This window comes from Eschrichtius robustus, chromosome 11, assembly GCF_028021215.1.
Source record: "Eschrichtius robustus isolate mEscRob2 chromosome 11, mEscRob2.pri, whole genome shotgun sequence".
NCBI classification, from domain to species: Eukaryota; Metazoa; Chordata; class Mammalia; order Artiodactyla; family Eschrichtiidae; genus Eschrichtius; species Eschrichtius robustus.
In genome coordinates, this window is record NC_090834.1 from 52,741,955 (window position 1) to 52,760,646 (window position 18,692).

The 18,692-nt window shown below is 39.7% G+C and overlaps 1 protein-coding gene across 3 annotated transcripts in view; it reads left to right on the forward strand.

Moving 5' to 3' along the window:
- Nucleotides 1-18,692, forward strand: part of PRCP (prolylcarboxypeptidase) — a 70,159-nt gene that overhangs the window by 12,715 nt on the left and 38,752 nt on the right. The gene's annotated exons all lie outside the window — the stretch shown is intronic.

The window sequence follows — 18,692 nt, forward strand, 5'->3', positions numbered from 1 at the left end:
AATAAAAACAGGCTTGCTTATTCTCATCCTCTTATTTGGATGATCTGGAAGCTGGTTGTCTGTACTGACCCTTCTCCCAAAGTATCTACATAGAAGGAGTCGTGGGAGGGAGTGCAGCAGCCCCTGTTTTTTCTGCTTTGTGTGTGGATGTGGGCTAGGGGAAGGGTGAAGAATGAATGTATCAGGAACAATATCTCCTTAAGAGCTGCTTCTGTAGTGGCTGTGTACTGCCTTTGTTTATTAGAGAGCTAAAGTAAAGGGAGTACTTTTTATGGTTTTGGCTTTTCATTTGCAAACAGAGGCTAATTAACTATGTGTATTTGTAAATCCTTGCTGTCTATTGTGTATGAGTCAGTTAGTTCCAAGTTGCCCTGCGGTGCTGTGACTGGAGAGAAACAGCTGCCCTGTCTCTCTCAGGCTCATGATCTCTTTCTTGCTGCTTGTATTGTGAGGACTGCCCATGTGGGGTTAGGAAAAGGCAGATTTTTTGAACTCAGATTTCTTTAGGAACTTTTCCCAGAGCAGCCCTGCAGTTTGGTTATATGATACAATTTATATGTATGAAAGTATAACTACTATAGAAGTTATGATAGCTAACATTTATAGAGTAAAGCAGCACAGTTATATATTCATTCAACAAATATTTATTGAACTCTCCCTATGTGCCATATACTGTGTCAATAGCTAGGGATAAGGGGAAAGCAAAAACGTGCATCATGAAGCTTACAGTTTAGTGGGAAAGAAGATAGTGACAAGTAATTACAAGTGTGATGTGTGTTTTAAGGAAGTAGTTTGCTGCGGAATCTACGGTACGGTCCTAAGTCTTGGGTATTAGGGCTTCCTCTGGTCAGCAGTGGTGTTAAAGCAGAGACAAGAAGCTGAATAGGAGTTGGCAAGGGGAAGGGAGGTGATGGAGATTTCTGTCCAGGTAGAGGATGTATCATGTACAAGATACTAATTTAGGAAAGAGTAGGAGGAATTGAAAGGAGGTCAGTAAGACTGGGACAGGGGGCAGAGAAGATGAGGCAAGAGGCGGACGATCAACAGTGTGAAGTCAGTGTTGTCACTATTTCCACTTACACACACATGGTGTGGGTATTCCTTCTTTGAAGCTTTCATTGACTTTAAGAACATAACTTGGTGTTGAGTCGGTGCTGGGACAGAGCACCGCTCTGTTCACCATAGTACAACATGTTCACCTTGTGACAGGTACTGCATATGTGCTCTTCATATACTTATCTTTAACCCTGCACGGAGGTACTACATCTCTTTTACAGAGGAATAGAGGGCTCAGAGATGAAGTAATTTTATTCGTGATCACATAGCTGATAAATGATAACACCAGGATTTAAACTGAGCTTTGGTGTCATCAGAACCCATACTCCATGTTGCCTCTGTAATAGCTGTATTTCTGGAATAGATAGAAGATTTTGTAATTTATGGTCTGATTTAGAGATAGTTGTGGAAGTCACATTATATTAAGGAAATCCAGATTACACATTAAAAAAGTTGAGGAATAAGAGGAGTTTCAGTTCTCTTTTTAACAGCAAGTTGGGTGATTTCAGAGAGTAAAAAGAAGCATAACAGAGTTTTTAACAATACAGAACTTTCTTCTGGCTTTGGTTTTGTGTTATGGAAAGAAGAATTTAAATGAATGGGATTGTAGGATTATATGGTAGCTCTAACTACCATATAATCCTGCAATCCCATTCCTGGGCATATACCCAAAGAAAACCATAATTCAAAAAGATACATGCACCCCAGTGTTCATTGCAGCACTATTTACAATGACCAGATATGGAAGCACCCTAAATGTCCATCGACAGAGGAATGGTTAAAGATGTGGTATATATATACAATGGAACATTACTCAACCATAAAAAAGAATGAAATAATGTCATTTGCAGTTAAAGATGGATGGACCTACAGATTGTCATCCTGAGTGAAGTAAGTCATACAGAGAAAAACAAATACCATATGATATTGCTTATATGTGGAATCTAAAAAAAAATGTTACAAATGAACCTACTTACAAAACAGAAATAGAGTCACAGATGTAGAAAACAAACTTATGGTTACGGGGTGGGGAGAGGGGGGAGGGATAAATTGGAAGATTGGGATCGACATATATACACTACTATATATAAAATAGATAACTAATAAGACCTACTGTATAGCACAGGGAACTCTTCTCAATACTCTGTAATGACCTACATGGGAAAAGAATTTTAAAAAGAGTGGATATATGTGTATGTATAACTGATTCACTTTGCTGTACAGCAGAAACTAACACAACGTTGTAAATCAACTCTACTCCAATAAAAATTAATTTAAAAAATGAATGGGAACTACGTTAGTAGCAGAAGAGGACTATGACACCTGAGATAAAATGTACTATGAGATATTTTTGGGTGGCTCTGTACATTCTAGAGTAAAGGATGTTAAGAGCCCTCCATTGATGATCACAAAAAGGCACTCTCCACGGGGAATAAAGTAATGAGGTCACTACTGTGGAACTTTGTCCCCTTAAGCTTGGTGCTTAATACAGTTTACCATAAATGCATTAGCGAATCCTCCATTTTAAGCTTTCTCAGCAGTCCATGTACAAAATTTGGCTTGGAATAAGTAAGAGTTCATATAAAGGTCCCTAATCTATGCTGCATGGACCAGTCCCTGCCATATCTTCATCTTCCACTCACTTGCAGAGGTCCTTGCATGTTCCCCCTCCTACCCAGTAACTCCAGAGGACAGAGGTCACTGTTTGGCACTCTGTTTTTGAAAGTCTCCCAGTCCCTGGATTAGGGAGTCAAGTCTAGTTGACTCTACCCATGCATTTTGTTTTCTTTAAAAGTCTGGATATTGGTCTCATCTTTAAACACGCTGTTTAGAATAATAGTACTAGGCTCCTGTTTATTTGATAAAGTGTTATTGTTTTAAAGGATATTAGACTGAAAATTTAAGCTAATCTCTTTAACCAGTTTTATGAGATGGCCGGCTATTTGAACCATTGTTTTGCCACCTAAGAGGAAATAAGTAGTTCCTTGAGACGTGGATTTATAATCTTCAGCATATGAAGTGATGAAGGGGATATCACAGATGATTTTAAATTTCTTAATAAATAAGGTATCCAAAGCCACCGTGTTTCATTGCTGCAGTATGTACCTTTCCTCAGAGCTACATAATTTATACAGCAATGAATGTGTACCAAAAATATATTGCACTGTCCTAGCATTGGTTACTGGTAACTGGACAGAAAGTCAAAAGCAAAAGCATATCCCATACTAGACCACAACGTATTTGGTGTGTAACATGCTCTCACTGTCACCAAGTCATTACCTAAGAGAGCTGAAAAAAATTTTATTTTAAATTTTACTTTGCAAGGTTATGGCTTTTTAAGTGAACACTCAGAACAAATTGCTAAGGTTTCATATATTAATTTCTTCCTTCTAAGTGGCAATATTAAACACATAATATAAATTGCGTATGTTCGTGTGTGTTTTTGGAAGTGGTTTCAGACTTGGGAGGTGCATGCTAATAATACACTGCAAAATATATTAATAATACACCAAGCTCTCACTTCCTGCCAGCCCTTGCTGGGCACTTGCATGAATGTATTATCCAAGTTAATCATCACAAGACACATCTGGGATAGGTATCATTATTATTATTATTTTTTATTTTACAGGTAAGAAAACAAGCCCAAAGACATGAAGTACCTTGTTCAAGTTCAGATAGCTCTAATAGATGGCAGAATTGGCACTCAAACTCAAATCTGTCTTCAAATTCCCTTCTCTTTCCACTACATCACAGAACATTTGTGGTTTTTCAGGAGGAAAACAAAAAACAGAAAACAAAGTGTTTGAAAGATGCCCTTGGTACTGGTTAGATTTTATTAGTGTAAAAGCACGTGTGTGTTTGTGTGTGTTTGTGTGTGTGTGTATTTAAGCCTTGACACGCTTTGGCATTTTTGATAAGTTTTGCTGATAGCCTATGACTAGCATGTTTGGCCAGCATCACTGTGATTTAATAACCTAATTTAAACAAGGAACTGCAACCCAAACAATGGCTGATTCATCAGATAGGAAAGTGAGGAAGTACTTGTTATCATTTGTCAGTTAATTTTTATGTTTATGCAGTTTGAACCATGGGTCACACTGCAGACACTGTGCTTTAAAACTGTCGGAAACCTCTGTCACTTCCTGAGCACTGATGGCCTCTTCCTTTGAGGGAGCCGCTCATACAACAATTTTGGAAAGCAGTGGTGATGACTCCCTTCTCCTTGGCGTCGGATGCTTCCTTGCTCTTGAACAATTGGCTTTGAATGACCATGACCGGTGCAGCCAGTGCAGACCAAAACAGGCTTGTTGTTTGCCTTTTTATATAGTCTAGACTATATAAATATCTAGAAAATGACCACGCTTTAAAAGAGAAGGGAATTCATATTTACCGAGCATCTCTCCATGATCTCCTCAAAGGCAACAATCTTGGGTTTCACTCATCTGTAGATCTGGGAGGCCACAGCACCAAGCTCTGTATATGTGGGACTGAGCTGATGGAATGACACTGCATATTATGTCCTGTTTTATTGCAGACATTAAATGCAAATATCTGACCTTAGGCAAGGTATAGAAGATCCTGTTGCTGTTACTTATATACCCCCAGTGCTTTGGTCCATCTCTGAAGAATGTGAGTGTTACCATGGTGAAATGGATGTTGGCTGAGATGCTAGGGGAGTTACTTTGCAAAAAATATGGATCATGGTTTTTAAAGATTTCCAGAAAGGCTTTTTGCAGTCAAATTCTATAACATTGCCAAATCCTTTTATTAATTTGAATTTATAGTCATTTATCTGTAGGCTCTATTCTTCATGTGACCTTTCTCTACTCCACACTCAAGGCAAATATATATGTACACTTTTTCCTGTTGGTCTTCCTGCAAAGCTTTATTCTTTAAATACTTCAGTTTTCGAGGTGTCTGGCTTGTTTTAACGCTCGCTTGTTCCCTTCTGTTAAAAAATGTCTCCCTCTAGGAAGCCCTTTTTTGTTAATTGGAAAAGTAGTGAGGTCTTCTGTTGGTCTTTTGCTCCTAATTCATACTCCAATTCATTTACTGTCCCTCCTTCACCTTTGATTACACATATCTAACAAGTGCAGGCAACTCTAGTTGACGTGCAGATTCCATGTACTTCATTTTAAAATTCCAAACTGACTGAATCCATGCCTCTCCGGATATCTTGACTGCCCCATCCCTGACTTAGCTAGTGTAGGCTTAGACAATGGAAATACATTTTAGGCTCAACCTTTACAAACATAAATCTGCTAGGAAAAAAATCTCTAATATTTGTTATTTATTATTGACACTTTGTGTCATGCATTACACATTGGTCATCTCATTGTTTTGTACACACTATGCTGGGATGTGGTTTATACAGTGCTGGTATCTCTCTGCTTGGAATGATTTGTCTTTCTCCTTTCTCTGCTTGGCACGCTCCTGTTCATCCTTTGCTGCTCATGTCTTGCACCACCTTCTCTGTGAAACTTTATGGGACTGCTTTTCTTCCTTCCGATGGGCTGGGTAATTGACTTCATCCCCTTTGTGTCTCCCATTGCACTCTATAGATACTTCTGTGCTACTGCTCTGGATTGCAATGATTTGTTTATATGTTGGTGTTCCCATTAGCCTGTGAGCAGCCTGAGTGCTGGGACCACATCCATCAGTGTATCTTCAGTGTATGTGCTCAATAGCTGTTTGAATGAATAACTGGCCCAAGCTGAAGTGATTACTCCGTCTTCTGAATGCTGTTAACACTTGCTTTTATTATATTTTGCCTAGTGCTACCAACGCGGCATAGACACTGCCCAATCAAAGCAGAAACTGGTCATAGAGCTGAGGCCTCTTGCAGTGCTGTAGGTTAGTTCTTTAGGTCTGTAGGTGTGGAGAAGGGACTGGGGCAGCTGGGAAGTTAGGCACAGAGAAGGGGACGGTGTCACTCAAGGTGCTAAGGTAATTATTTGCCAACAGGTATGGAAGTGTTTTAATATTTTAAGAACTGGCTGAGTGTCAAGCCTTGGTTCTTCCAGGTAATGAGTGCCTTAAGAATAGGATGCTACTTATATTGCTTAGTATCCCTCATATGGGGCTACCTAGGTACAACTCAGAGGTATAAGCCTTCAGAATAAGATAAACTTTTATAACAAATATTAATGTTTTATTACATTTTTCATGAGACTCCCTTCTAAAACGCCTTTGTTTTTTTCACATTACTGTTAATGGTACTACTCTCTTCTTGGTCACCCAGAATAGGAAACTTTTGAATCATTTGATTCCCTCACCTTCACCTTCATGCCAAAAATCCAATCAATCATGAAGACTGTCCATGATTCCTTCCTAGTTTTTGCCCCTTCTTTTACATTCCCAGAATTATTACCTTGTGTAGGCCCAAAGTAAACTACTACAATAGCCTCTTGAGTTCCTCTGTTCTTTAGGCCTCCGTCCAGGCCAGCTGGCACTGTGTTTTTTTCTCTTCTCCTCTTTTCCAATCCAGATCTTACTGGGCCCTGCTTAAGCCTCACTTTCTCAGGGAAACCTTCCCCAACTGACCTAGCCTAGCATGAGCTATCCTTCCCTGGGCTTCCCTAGTACTTAATGTCTGTAGCATTCATTTGGCTGTTAACTGTGGTCTGCTTTGTGAAATGGCTCTTGTTGCCTGAATTATAATTACATCTTGGAATGTGATTTAATAGGTAGCTATCCCTCAAGTAGAAAGCCTTAGAATTAATACACCCATAGGAGCATAATGATTCAAGCTATTAGATTTTTAAAATTTCTTGGTAGACATAGATTCTGTAGCTAGCTTGCTGAATAATGTGCAATTTTGTTAAAGAGAAATGCTGACTGTGACCCACTAAATTGAGTTTATAACCCACTAATGGATCACAACCTCCATTTTATAAAACACTAATCTAGACTAGATGGACCTTACAAAGATAAATCGTTCTCTTGTAATGGAGAGGTTAAGTCCTGGAAGCAAAAATCTTTACTAAGGGTGAGTGTAAAGTATTGCAGGAGAGGTATATAGCATGAGGGTTCAGAGGAGAAAGACCTGCATGGTGAAAACTATTCCTACTGTAGGAAGATGATTCTGTTTGGGGAAGAAGGGACTTGGGGACTTGGGTATCCCTTAGTAGTCTTACAGATTTTTCCTTTGGTAGTTAAATCATTCCTTTCAGGGGTTTTTCCTTTCACAGGGGCAGGTGGGAATAACACACATTCATTTCCTCTTTATTTGTTTTCTTCCTTAGTGTTTATGTGCTTGCATAATAGCAGGGCTTGTAATTGAGGTTTCCTGACTTGGATTGTATTTCTAAATACTAAGGAGCAAAAGCAGGATACTGTAAGGGAGAAGATTTATTTCTTGTTTAATACTCATCCATTTTGGGAATGAACAAAAAAGACTTTTTAAAATGGGGAACTCTAAGAGGTACTATGCTATGAGATGAAAACAGCATCACTTACAAATGGTGGTAATTACCTTTTCATTGCAGACTTCTTGAATTATAGTTTTAAAGGAAGGGGATATTCTTTTTTTTTTTTTTTTTAAACATTTATTTATTTGGCTGTGCAAAGTCTTAGTTGCAGCATGTGGGATCTAGTTCCCTGACCAGGAATCAAACCTGGGCCCCCTGCATTGGGACTGTGGAGTCTTAACCACTGGACCTCCAGGGAAGTCCCAAGGGAGGGGATATCCTATAGTAAGTAGTGTTGACAGACTGTAATTCTGACCCCTGAATAATTTTCCTAAGAATGTGCTGTTTCTTTTCCACTGATTTTTTCCTTCCCTTCCTTTCTTTCCTCCCTTCCTTCCTTTCTTTTTTAAATGAAATGAGCCTTTGAGGTGAAGCTTTTCTTGGTTATATACTTTCTGGCAGCTCTTTTCTCTTATAGAAGATCCTTTATGTAAAGGCTATCTTGCATGATTTTTACTGCCTTAGTAAAGACAGAATTATACCTGGGGAAAATGCATTGTCAAATTGCTTTTTAGGTTCCCCAGGGTCACATGTTAAATGTTGTAACAATATCCATATGGTTGTAATGTACTTTTGTGTGTGTTTTTTTAAATACAAAAAATAAAATTATTGATGGCCATCAATCCTCAGGGGTTATTTGCTATAATGCAATAAATTTTGAGCCTTTACTGTGGTCAGGGATTTGTATACATACTTGAATCCTGGCAACCTTGTCAGGAAGATATTAGTAGCCCCTTTTAGAAATGAGGCAACTGAGGTTCATAGATGTGAAAATATTTGCTGGAATCTACCTCATTGGAAAGTGGTACAATCAGCATTTCAACTCAGGATTGCCAGACTACAGAGCAGGGCTTTTTCCACTGGATAGGAGCACTTTCCTCTGGACCTGGGGTTGTCTTGGAAGGCTTTACAGAGGGGACAGTGCTTGAGTGAACACCTGGATGGATGGAGGGTGAAGTAGGAGTTTTCTGTAATGACGTGAGGGAGGAGGACATTCCAGGCAGGGGTAAATCTGTGTGCAGCATATTATATCCAGATATTATGAAAAAGCATGTTATATCCAGATGATTTCTGAATTTTGAAGACTTGAGAAAGCATATTATATCCAAATGATTTCTGAATTATGAGAGGGGCAAGTGGCAGAAGATGAGGTTGGAAAAGAGGTGGGCAGGGTCCCAGCACAGGCATTGTCAGCTTCTCTGAGTTTGCCTCTTCTCTAGCCTCCTGTACCAGCAGTTAGTTGGGTTGTGTCTCCTCTTGGCTGCCATAACAAGCATCCTGTGCATAATATGCATCCCTTGTGTAGAAATAGTTTCTTTACTCGCTTGTTTCCACTAGACTGTGTCCTCTTTGAGAGCAAAGACTGTGCTTTTTATCGTTGTAGCCAGTATAGCCAGACACATGAAGTAGGCACTCAGGAAGTGATGGGGTATTAAAGGGCCTTGTCCTTGCTAAGGAGAATCAATATTTATCATGGTCACCTCTGTTTGCCACTCTTCTGCTCTTTCACAGTTGAGTACGATTTTAACTTGGTAATTTTAGGATCTCTTCACATTTCCTGAGGCTAACACACCTGATAGAAAGCTAACAGAGCCTCACTGGTGGCCCCAAGGGCCTGGAGCAGAGTTAACTGGTATAGCCCAAGTCCAGCCTGGGTTACTTGGTCTCCTGGTGTCACATCACACTTCTCACTTTTTCTGCTCAATTCAACTCAGCAGTCATTGATGGAGCAAGTCCTGTGCCCACTGTACTTTGTGCTGTGGGGATTCAGACATGAACAAGAAAGGGGAGGCAGTATGGCATGGTGGGAAAAAATGCAGCCTCTTCACTTCATAGGGTTCCTGTGACGAACAAGTGAGAGAATGTACATTTAGCCCTTAGTGCAGGCCTTACATTATTCACAGGGCAGGTGGGAATAATACACATGGTTTTGATCAATAGAGTCTAGCATCTTATATAGGGTTACTTTAGTCTAGGGTTTATAATAGTATAGCAGGTGTACGACATGTAAATAGGTAACTACAGTGCAAAGGCTACATTTGAAAAGCACTATAATAGAGCTAAAATTACCATGGAAGCACAAAGAAGGCAGGAAGACCAAGGAATGCTTTGTGGAAGAAGTGGCATTGAATAGAATCCCCTTTTCACACAGTTGACATACCTAACTAGAAGGCTGTGGAGATTAAAGGCTTAATTAACTATTGCCTGTTCTGAGACCCCTTCTCTGATCACCCTATTAAAATTAGGTCTATCTCTGTTATTCTCTGTCAGAGTCAAACCTGCACAATTACAGTTTCTAAGTGTTTCTTCTTTTTAAAATTTATTTTATTTTATTTTATATTTTATTTTATTTATTTATTTTGTCTGCATTGGGTCTTCATTGCTGCACATAGGCTTTGTCTAGTTGTGGTGAGCAGGGGCTACTCTTCGTTGCGGTGCGCGGGCTTCTCATTGCGGTGGCTTCTCTTGTTGCAGAGCACGGGCTCTAGGCGTGCGGGCTTCAGTGGTTGCGGCACGCGGGCCCTAGAATGCGCGGGCTTCAGTAGTTGTGGTGTGTGGGCTTCAGTAGTTGTGGCTTGCAGGCTCACTAGTTGTGGCTTGTGGGCTCTGGAGCGCAGGCTCAGTAGTTGTGGCTCGTGGGCTCTGGAGTGCAGGCTCAGTAGTTGTGGCGCCCGGGCTTAGTTGCTCCGTGGCATGTGGGACCTTCCTGGACCAGGGATTGAACCCGAGTCCCCTGCATTGGCAGGTGGATTCTTAACCACTAAGCCACCAGGGAAGTCCCTCTTAAGTGTTTCTTTATTTGTGTATGTGCTTGTTTATTATCTGCTTCTTTCATTAGACTATAAGCAGTGTGAGGGCAGTGACCATATCTAGCTTGTTCACTGTTGTATCTCTAGCACTAACCCCTGGTAGGCACTCAAGAAATACTTGTTAAATGAATGAATGACTGTAAACACTGACTGTCATTTATCTATATATCCTATTAGCTCTGGGCAGTTGCTATGCAGGACTGTGGCCTAATGACAAAAGCACCTGAAAGTAATCAAGGAGCAACTTGGTCCTGTTTGAACTTGCTGTCATTGTTCTGAGCTTTTTGGTTTCAGCTGAGGATATCCTTTTCCCTTCCTTTATCTTTCTTACAGCGCCCTTATCATTCAGACCGGATGAATGCTGAAAACAATGAGTAGTCTGTAGAGTGTATTTTTAAGATGATGATTAAGAGTCTCTAGAGGCCACCTTATAGTGAAACCAGGACTGAAAATTGGATGTTGGAGTTCCCCAGAAGGAAAAAGCTCAGGCTGCTACTTTCTTCAGTTGCTTCCTTTTGTGTATGATCTTCATGTGGGCATTTTGTAAAGTTTAATTTTTTGGAATGCTAAAAGCGTTTAAAGTCATGTATTAGTCAGTGTAATAAAAAATTATTTCTTTAAAGCAATCTCTAAAGAGAGAATGCTGTAAGTTTTCTGTTTCAGCAGTTCTCACAGTGTGATTCACAGAAGGTCCTTTGTGGGAGAGGAGGAGATGCATTTTAGCATTGTGTAGTAGTATCTTCTTTGTATATACTACTTTTTAAAAATGTAGTTTATTGATTTGACAGAGGTAACCAGGTAAAGATTGTGGTCCCTGATGTCTTTTGTCACACCAGAGAGGAACAGAGACCATCAGGTTTGAGAACAATTACATTCTCACGTTGTATAATTTCTTTAAATAGTTTCTGGATGAAAAGGGTAGAAGTAAAATCTGCTTTGTTCACGTCCATTAAATGCTACTGGGAGCCTGATGGCCTTGGAACTCTTTCACCATTTTAGTGGGGCTCTTGCTATTTAGAATACCTAGAGTCAGGGTCAGTGCAGAATCAGTTATTAAAGGACAATAGTGGTGGTTATAGCTCTTCAGAAGACTTCCTTTTGTTGATTGCTGTTATGCAAGTACTACTGATGTCATACATTGGGTCTTTTTTCATCGTGATCTCTCCTGGGTGTATTATGATTTTAGAAAGTGGTGTATGATGTTATATATATTATATATATAGTGACTGAAGAAACCTGGCTTATTTATCAGTCTTGCCATGATCTCTTACGTGGACCTTTCAGTAGCCTTCTGTTTACTCTTCTCCCTTTCTGTATCATCTCATTCTCCAGGCCAGTCTCCACAGAGCAGCCAGAGCGATCTCTTTAAAACATAGATCAGAATAACTCCTACAGCTCTTTAAGGCTTTCTCACTGCTCTTTGTGTTAAACTCCCTACTGTGGCCTACCTGGCCCTGAGCCTCTTCCCATACCACAATGCTTCCCCTTGTTCACCATGTTCCAGACACTGTGGTCTCTTTTCTGTTTTTACAACATGGCAAGTCTCTGAGCCTTTTTATTTTCTGTTTCTTCTTTCTAGAGTTCTTCCCCTGGCTGACTTCTTCAGGCTTTACCCACAGTGCCACCTCCACGGAGAGGCCATCTATGTTAGTTTCTTAGGGCTGTTGTAACAAAGTACCACAAACTGGGAGGCTTAAAACAACAGAAATTTATTTTCTAACAGTTTTGGAGGCCAGAAGTTCAAAATCAAGGTCGGTGTGATTGGTTCCTCCTAGGGAGAATCTGTTCCATCTCTCTCCTAGCTTCTGGTAGTTGCTGGCAATCCTTAGTGGCTTGCAGCTGCATAATTCCAGTGTCCTCTTCTGTCATCACGTGGCTGTCTTTCTTTTGTATGTCCGTGTCTTCACATGGCCTTCTCTCTGTATCTGTCTCTGTGTTTCTTCTCTTCTTATAAGGACACCAGTTATATTGGACTAAGGGCCAACCCTATTCCAACATGACCTCATCTTAATTAATTATATTTGTAATGACCCTATTTCCAGATAAAGTCACTTTCTGAGGTTCCGGGAAGAACATGAATTTTGGGGGAGACATTATTCAACCCAGTACACCTTCCCTGACTCTCAATTTAAAGTAGGCTGCATTAGTGGAGCTATATCTATAAACATACTCACAAGTTATTTATTTCTAGCCATTGGTGAGCAAGGCACTTCCTTAGACCACATTTCATGCATTGTGCTCAATTCTGGGCACACCATCCATGAAAGGGAAGATAATTGAACTAGGATGTGAAGATTTTAGAAATCATGTTATATGGGTAAGAACTGGGATTTTGCTCAGTTGGAGAAGAGTAGATTTGGGAAGTCATCACAGCCCTCTGCAGGAGGACCATCCCTTAGAGGAGGGGGAATACGGAAGATTGGACTGTAAATTACATACATACACAGGTCTGTATCCTGTACTTGAGAAGCATGGTTTTGCCTTTTTGGGGGTGGGGGTGGGATTCTTTATCATTTTACCTTTTACCAGATACCAGCCTCCATCTCTTCCATCATAAAGGGAGAAAAACATTAGTTTGTCCCCCTCATCTGCGGTTTTCGTTTCCACAGTTTCAGTTACCTGCAGTCAACCTTGGTCCAAAAATATTAAAAGGAAAATTCCAGAAATAAACAATTCATAAGTTTTAAATTGTGTGCTGTTCTGAGTAGTGTGATGAAATCTCACACCTTCTGCTCTCTCCTGCCAGGACCTGAATCATCCCTATGTTTAGCGTATCCATGCTGTATATGCTACCCATCTGTTAGCATGCGAAAAAACATAGAATATGTTCCCATTGTACCCACAGGGAATTGGTTCCAGGACCCCTCCGTGGATACCAAAATCCACGGATGCTTAAGGCCCTTATATATCGTACCATACGATGGCATAATACAGTTGGCTCTCTGTATCTGTAGGTTCCACAGCTGTGGATATGGAGGGCTGACTATATTGGGTTTGCTGACCGTATAGGGTTCAGCACGACCTACAGTTTCTGGCATCTCCTGGGGGTCTTGGAATGTACCCACCATGGATGTGGGGGGATTACTGTATATGAGTTCTGGCAAGATTTTTCACTTTTTAAAATGGAATAAATATATCTTCGTTCAGATTCCCTTGCAATTCAGCAAGCAGATGTCGGCAGCATTTGCCTGTGATGGAGAGGACCTCATGGCTTTGGGTATTCGTGGTTGCATGGACATCAGGGATGACCTCAACTCCCTTGCCTCCTGTTCTCTGTCACAGCCTCTTTATGAAATTCCTATCCTAGTTTTATCCAGCCAGTAAACTTCTCTACTCCTATCCTGGGTGGTGGATGTCTGTTGAAGCAAACCCACAACTAGGCAGATTGTTGTACCTGCAAATTTAGTCTCTAAACTCAGGGATCCTATGAAGGCCTGAGCATCAGTTCCTTCTTCCATGCTGCACTTTCACCTCTATCTTCAAATCATTGCCACACTATGCCCTTTTACTCTCTTTTAGTAGATAGCCTTGCCCCCTACTTCACTGATTAAAAAACTTAGTTGTTGTACGAGAGGCGTTTTAGCCAGAACCCCGTCAGTGTTCTCCTTTTCCACCTAGAGATGTAGTTCCTTCTGCACCCGTCTGTCTCCCAACGGAGGAGGGGTTCCTCCTGTCCAAATCAAATCCCTCCATCTGTGTCTTGACCCCATTTTCTCCTGTCTCCTCAGAATCTCCCAGCATCACTAACCCCCTCTCACCTATAGTCTCAACTATTCCCTCTAATCACTTTTTGCCTTGGGCATTATACCTCTACCATGTTTCTTTCTTCTTCATAAAACTCTTTGTGGAAAAAAGTATCTTACACATTGATCAAATCGACATTTTGCAGCACATTTGGGGATACTGAACACTAGTATGTTGCTGAATGATCCAGTGTAATATACATTTTACAGGAAGCTGTCATTCAGGTTAAATAACCGTGCACTGCCAGAGAGCCACAGGTTTAAGTCCTTTACAGCCCTAAAAACTGTGACTATAACCCTGTCACAAGGTCATACCTGACCTTTTAGGTTATATACTTCAGTAAAATGCTGATTAGTCCTTCCCCTGCCCCTCCCTAGATGCTGGCCTTTTGTCTGTATTAATTTGTAGGTATTTATCTTCCTGTTTCTCCTCCCAGCAGAGGGCATGCAGTTCCTGGTTCCTCAGCAGCCTGGATAAAGCTAAACTGTTATGAGTCGGGTTTAGGTTTTATGCTGGGGTTCTTCCTCAGGCACGTGATTTGTTACTGGGCAAAAGGCACATCTGACTACAGCATTCTGCAACTCTTCCAAAGCCAGTAACAGACCCATGCAATAAATGAATCCTCACAAACTTGATCTTGAGAACTTTGATTTCCATTCTCATTGCTTTGAGTCATGCTGTTCTCTGAAGCTGTGTTGGGTTTGTTTTAATACCAACTGCAGAGCTAGGATGTATGCATGCGTGGATTTATTCTGTGTATAGTCATTGATCTTCTACCATGTGCCAGACATTATTCTAGTCACTGGGGACTTAGCAGTGGGCTAAGACAACAGACGAAAGTCTCTGCCTCATTAAGGCTCTATTTCTAGCGTACCTATCTCATTCACTGTTGATTTAGAGAGGCAATCTCAGATTTCAGTTAGGTTTCTCTTTATAGGGAGATTTTCCTATGTACATCAGGTGGCAGCCTGGTGAATCTAATCTCATCTCCCATCTCTTCTCCTCATGAACTATATATCTTCTGCCACAAACAACAACAGTTCCTGAATATGCTTGTTCTGCAGAGTTCCTCATGCTCCCTTTGCTTGACATGCTTTTCTGTACTTGAAAAAATTCTTGTTACTCTTCAGAGTTCACCTCAGATACCACTTCCTTGGTGAAGCCTTGCATGATTCCTGCAGGTCGGAACGTAACTTCTAAGCTCCCACAGCACTTTGTATATAGAACTTAAACCATACCATCTTGTGATTGTTTATTAGTATGCTCATCACTTTTTTTAGATTCAAAACTTGAGAGATGGAATTGTATCTTACTACGTTCTCTTTCCTAATGCCTGTCACTAATGAATACTCAATACACATTTTTAAGTGAATGAAAAAAAATTTTTTTTAAACATCTTTATTGGAATATAATTGCTTTACAATGGTGTGTTAGTTTCTGCTTTATAACAAAGTGAATCAGCTATACATATACATATATCCCCATATCTCCTCCCTCTTGCATCTCCCTCCCACCCTCCCTATCCCACCCCTCTAGGTGGTCACAAAGCACCAAGCTGAACTCCCTGTGCCATGCGGCTGCTTCCCACTAGCTATCTATTTTGCATTTGCTAGTGTATATATGTACATGCCACTCTGTCACTTTGTCTCAGCTTACTCTTCCCCCTCCCTGTATCCTCAAGTCCACTCTCTATGTCTGCGTCTTTATTCCTGTCCTGCCCCTAGGTTCTTCAGAACCATTTTTAAAAGTTTTTTTAGATTCCATATATGTGTTAGCATACAGTATTTGTTTTTCTCTTTCTGACTTACTTCACTCTGTATGACAGACTCTAGGTCCATCCATCTCACTACAAATAACTCAATTTTGTTTCTGAGTAATATTCCGTTGTATATATGTGCCACATCTTCTTTATCCATTCATCTGTCGATGGACACTTAGGTTGCTTCCATGTCCTGGCTATTGTAAATAGAGCTTCAGTGAATATTGTGGTACATGACTCTTTTTGAATTATGGTTTTCTGAGGGTATATGCCCAGTATTGGGATTGCTGGGTCGTATGGTAGTTCTATTTTTAGCTTTTTAAGAAACCTCCATACTGTTTTCCATAGTGGCTGCATCAATTTACATTCCCACCAACAGTGCAAGAGGGTTCCCTTTCCTCCACACCCTCTCCAGCATTTATTGTTTGTAGATTTTTTGATGATGGCCATTCTGACTGGTGTGAGGTGATACCTCACCTGGTGATACCTCATTGTAGTTTTGATTTGCATTTCTCTAATGATTAGTGATGTTGAGCATCCTTTCATGTGTTTGTGGGCAATCTGTATATCTTCTTTGGAGAAATGTCTATTTAGGTCTTCTGCCCATTTTTGGATTGGGTTGTTTTTGTGATATTGAGCTGCATGAGCTGCTTGTAAATTTTGGAGATTAATCCTTTGTCAGTTGCTTCGTTTGCAAATATTTTCTCCCATTCTGAGGGTTGTCTTTTCATCTTGTTTATGTTTTTCTTTGCTGCGCAAAAGCTTTTAAGTTTCATTAGGTCCCATTTGTTTATTTTTGTTTTTATTTCCATTTCTCTAGGAGGTGGGTCAAAAAGGATCTTGCTGTGATTTATGTCCCAGAGTGTTCTGCCTATGTTTTCCTCTAAGAGTTTTATAGTGTCTGGCCTTACATTTAGGTCTTTAATCCATTTTGAGTTTATTTTTGTGTATGGTGTTAGGGAGTGTTCTAATTTCATTCTTTTACATGTAGCTGTCCATTTTTCTCAGCACCACTTATTGAAGAGGCTGTCTTTTCCCTATTATATATTCTTGCCTCCTTTATCAAAAATAAGGTGACCATATGTGTGTGGATTTATCTTTGGGCTTTCTATCCTGTTCCATTGATCTGTATTTCTGTTTTTGTGCCAGTACCATACTGTCTTGATTACTGTAGCTTTGTAGTATAGTCTGAAGAAAAATTTAATGTAAATGTGATTTAGTATAATTTACATATGACTATAGTGAAATAGAAATATAAACATCATATGTACATAATACATGTATCCTAAAGGAGATCTTAAGTGTTTACAAATCCATTTGCTAATTATCTTATAGGTATAGAAAAATGCACCATCCTAAATCCAGAATCCTCTCATGCTCTTTAAGAGTGACTTTCCCCCACAAGGGTAATCACTAGTCTGACTTCTAACAGCATGCATTTGAACCCTGACTTTAAACTACGTGAATATTTCTTTATTTAAAAAGAAAGATGTAAAATAATTGACATCTTTGTATCTCAGGTTTTTTCATTTAAGAGTTTGGACTTGAGATTTAAGTTCCTTTCCTGTCCTAAAATTTTATGAATCTAATATTTAAAACCTAACGGTTCTCCTACTTTACTATTGGATTGGCCAAAAAGTTCGTTCGGGTTTTTATTAACGCTGAAAAACCCGAACGAACTTTTTGGCCAACCCAATACTTATACAACAGCGCCCTCTGACGATGTAACATTTACTAAAATTTAGATATTTAATAATTGCAGTGACACTTTATCTCTAATTTGAGAGCTTAAACTGTGGTCAGGTAATTCTAGTGGTACAGAGCTTCCTGAAGCCACAGGAAGTTATTGATCGTGTGGTGCTCTCACAGAGCTGTTTAGCCAACAGATGATGCCAGAATCTTCCTCTGCTGAAACACCTGACTATTGTTTGACAAAACATGTTATTTCTTGATTTACTGGAATGTTTTAGGTGTTCTTAAGGGCAGGATATCTTCACCTTTGTTTTAGTAGTAGAGCAGAGAATATTTTGATGTCATAGAATTTTGGTAATTTAGAATGTGATTCTCCTTTTGGGGTCCAAAGTCTTTGGTCAGGGGAAAGGAGGCTTCCTGAACACTGTAGAATTGTGTTGAATCCATTTTCCTACGAAGTATATACTATTAAAAATAGTATATACTATTTTTAGATGCTGTTGTGATATTTATTTATACCATTATTGAATTTATAATAGCTTCTCTTATATTTTCTCAAGCACTGGCTTGATATAACATGATATAAAGTGTCTATGAGAATTTTAACATTAACAAGAGGACCTTTTACACAGAAATGTGGGGAATCACATTAGGAAGATTTGGACTGCATTCATTTAATAATCATTTATAAAGTATCTGTCTTGTACAGGGGCACTGTGGTAGCTATTGTGTTCTTGCCTTTCTAACAATCCATTTGTAGGTGTAGGAAGCTGGATAGCCAAACTTTTTCCACGGCAGACTCTCTCATATCCTTTTATTCCCTTCCCAGTTTGTTTTATCTTTAAGAAAATAATTTATATCTAAGAGTTTCTTTTTTGAGACTAGGAGCAGGTTACAAATAATATACAGAAGGAAGGAATACAATTTTCTCTTTTATATTAATATGGACAGAAAGATGTGTGAAGATATGCAGCATCTTATTACATAGAAGGATGATTTCATTTGAAGGTTATCTCTGAGGAAACTTCCACCTTCCTTGTTAAAATGGAAACTAGACCTGCTAAGGTTGGCAATGAAGGGAGCATCCCTGTGGGAAGGGAATGACATTCCTGTTTCTTGGACTCACCTTCCTCTTGGAGGGACTTGTGATTCTTTTCCTTA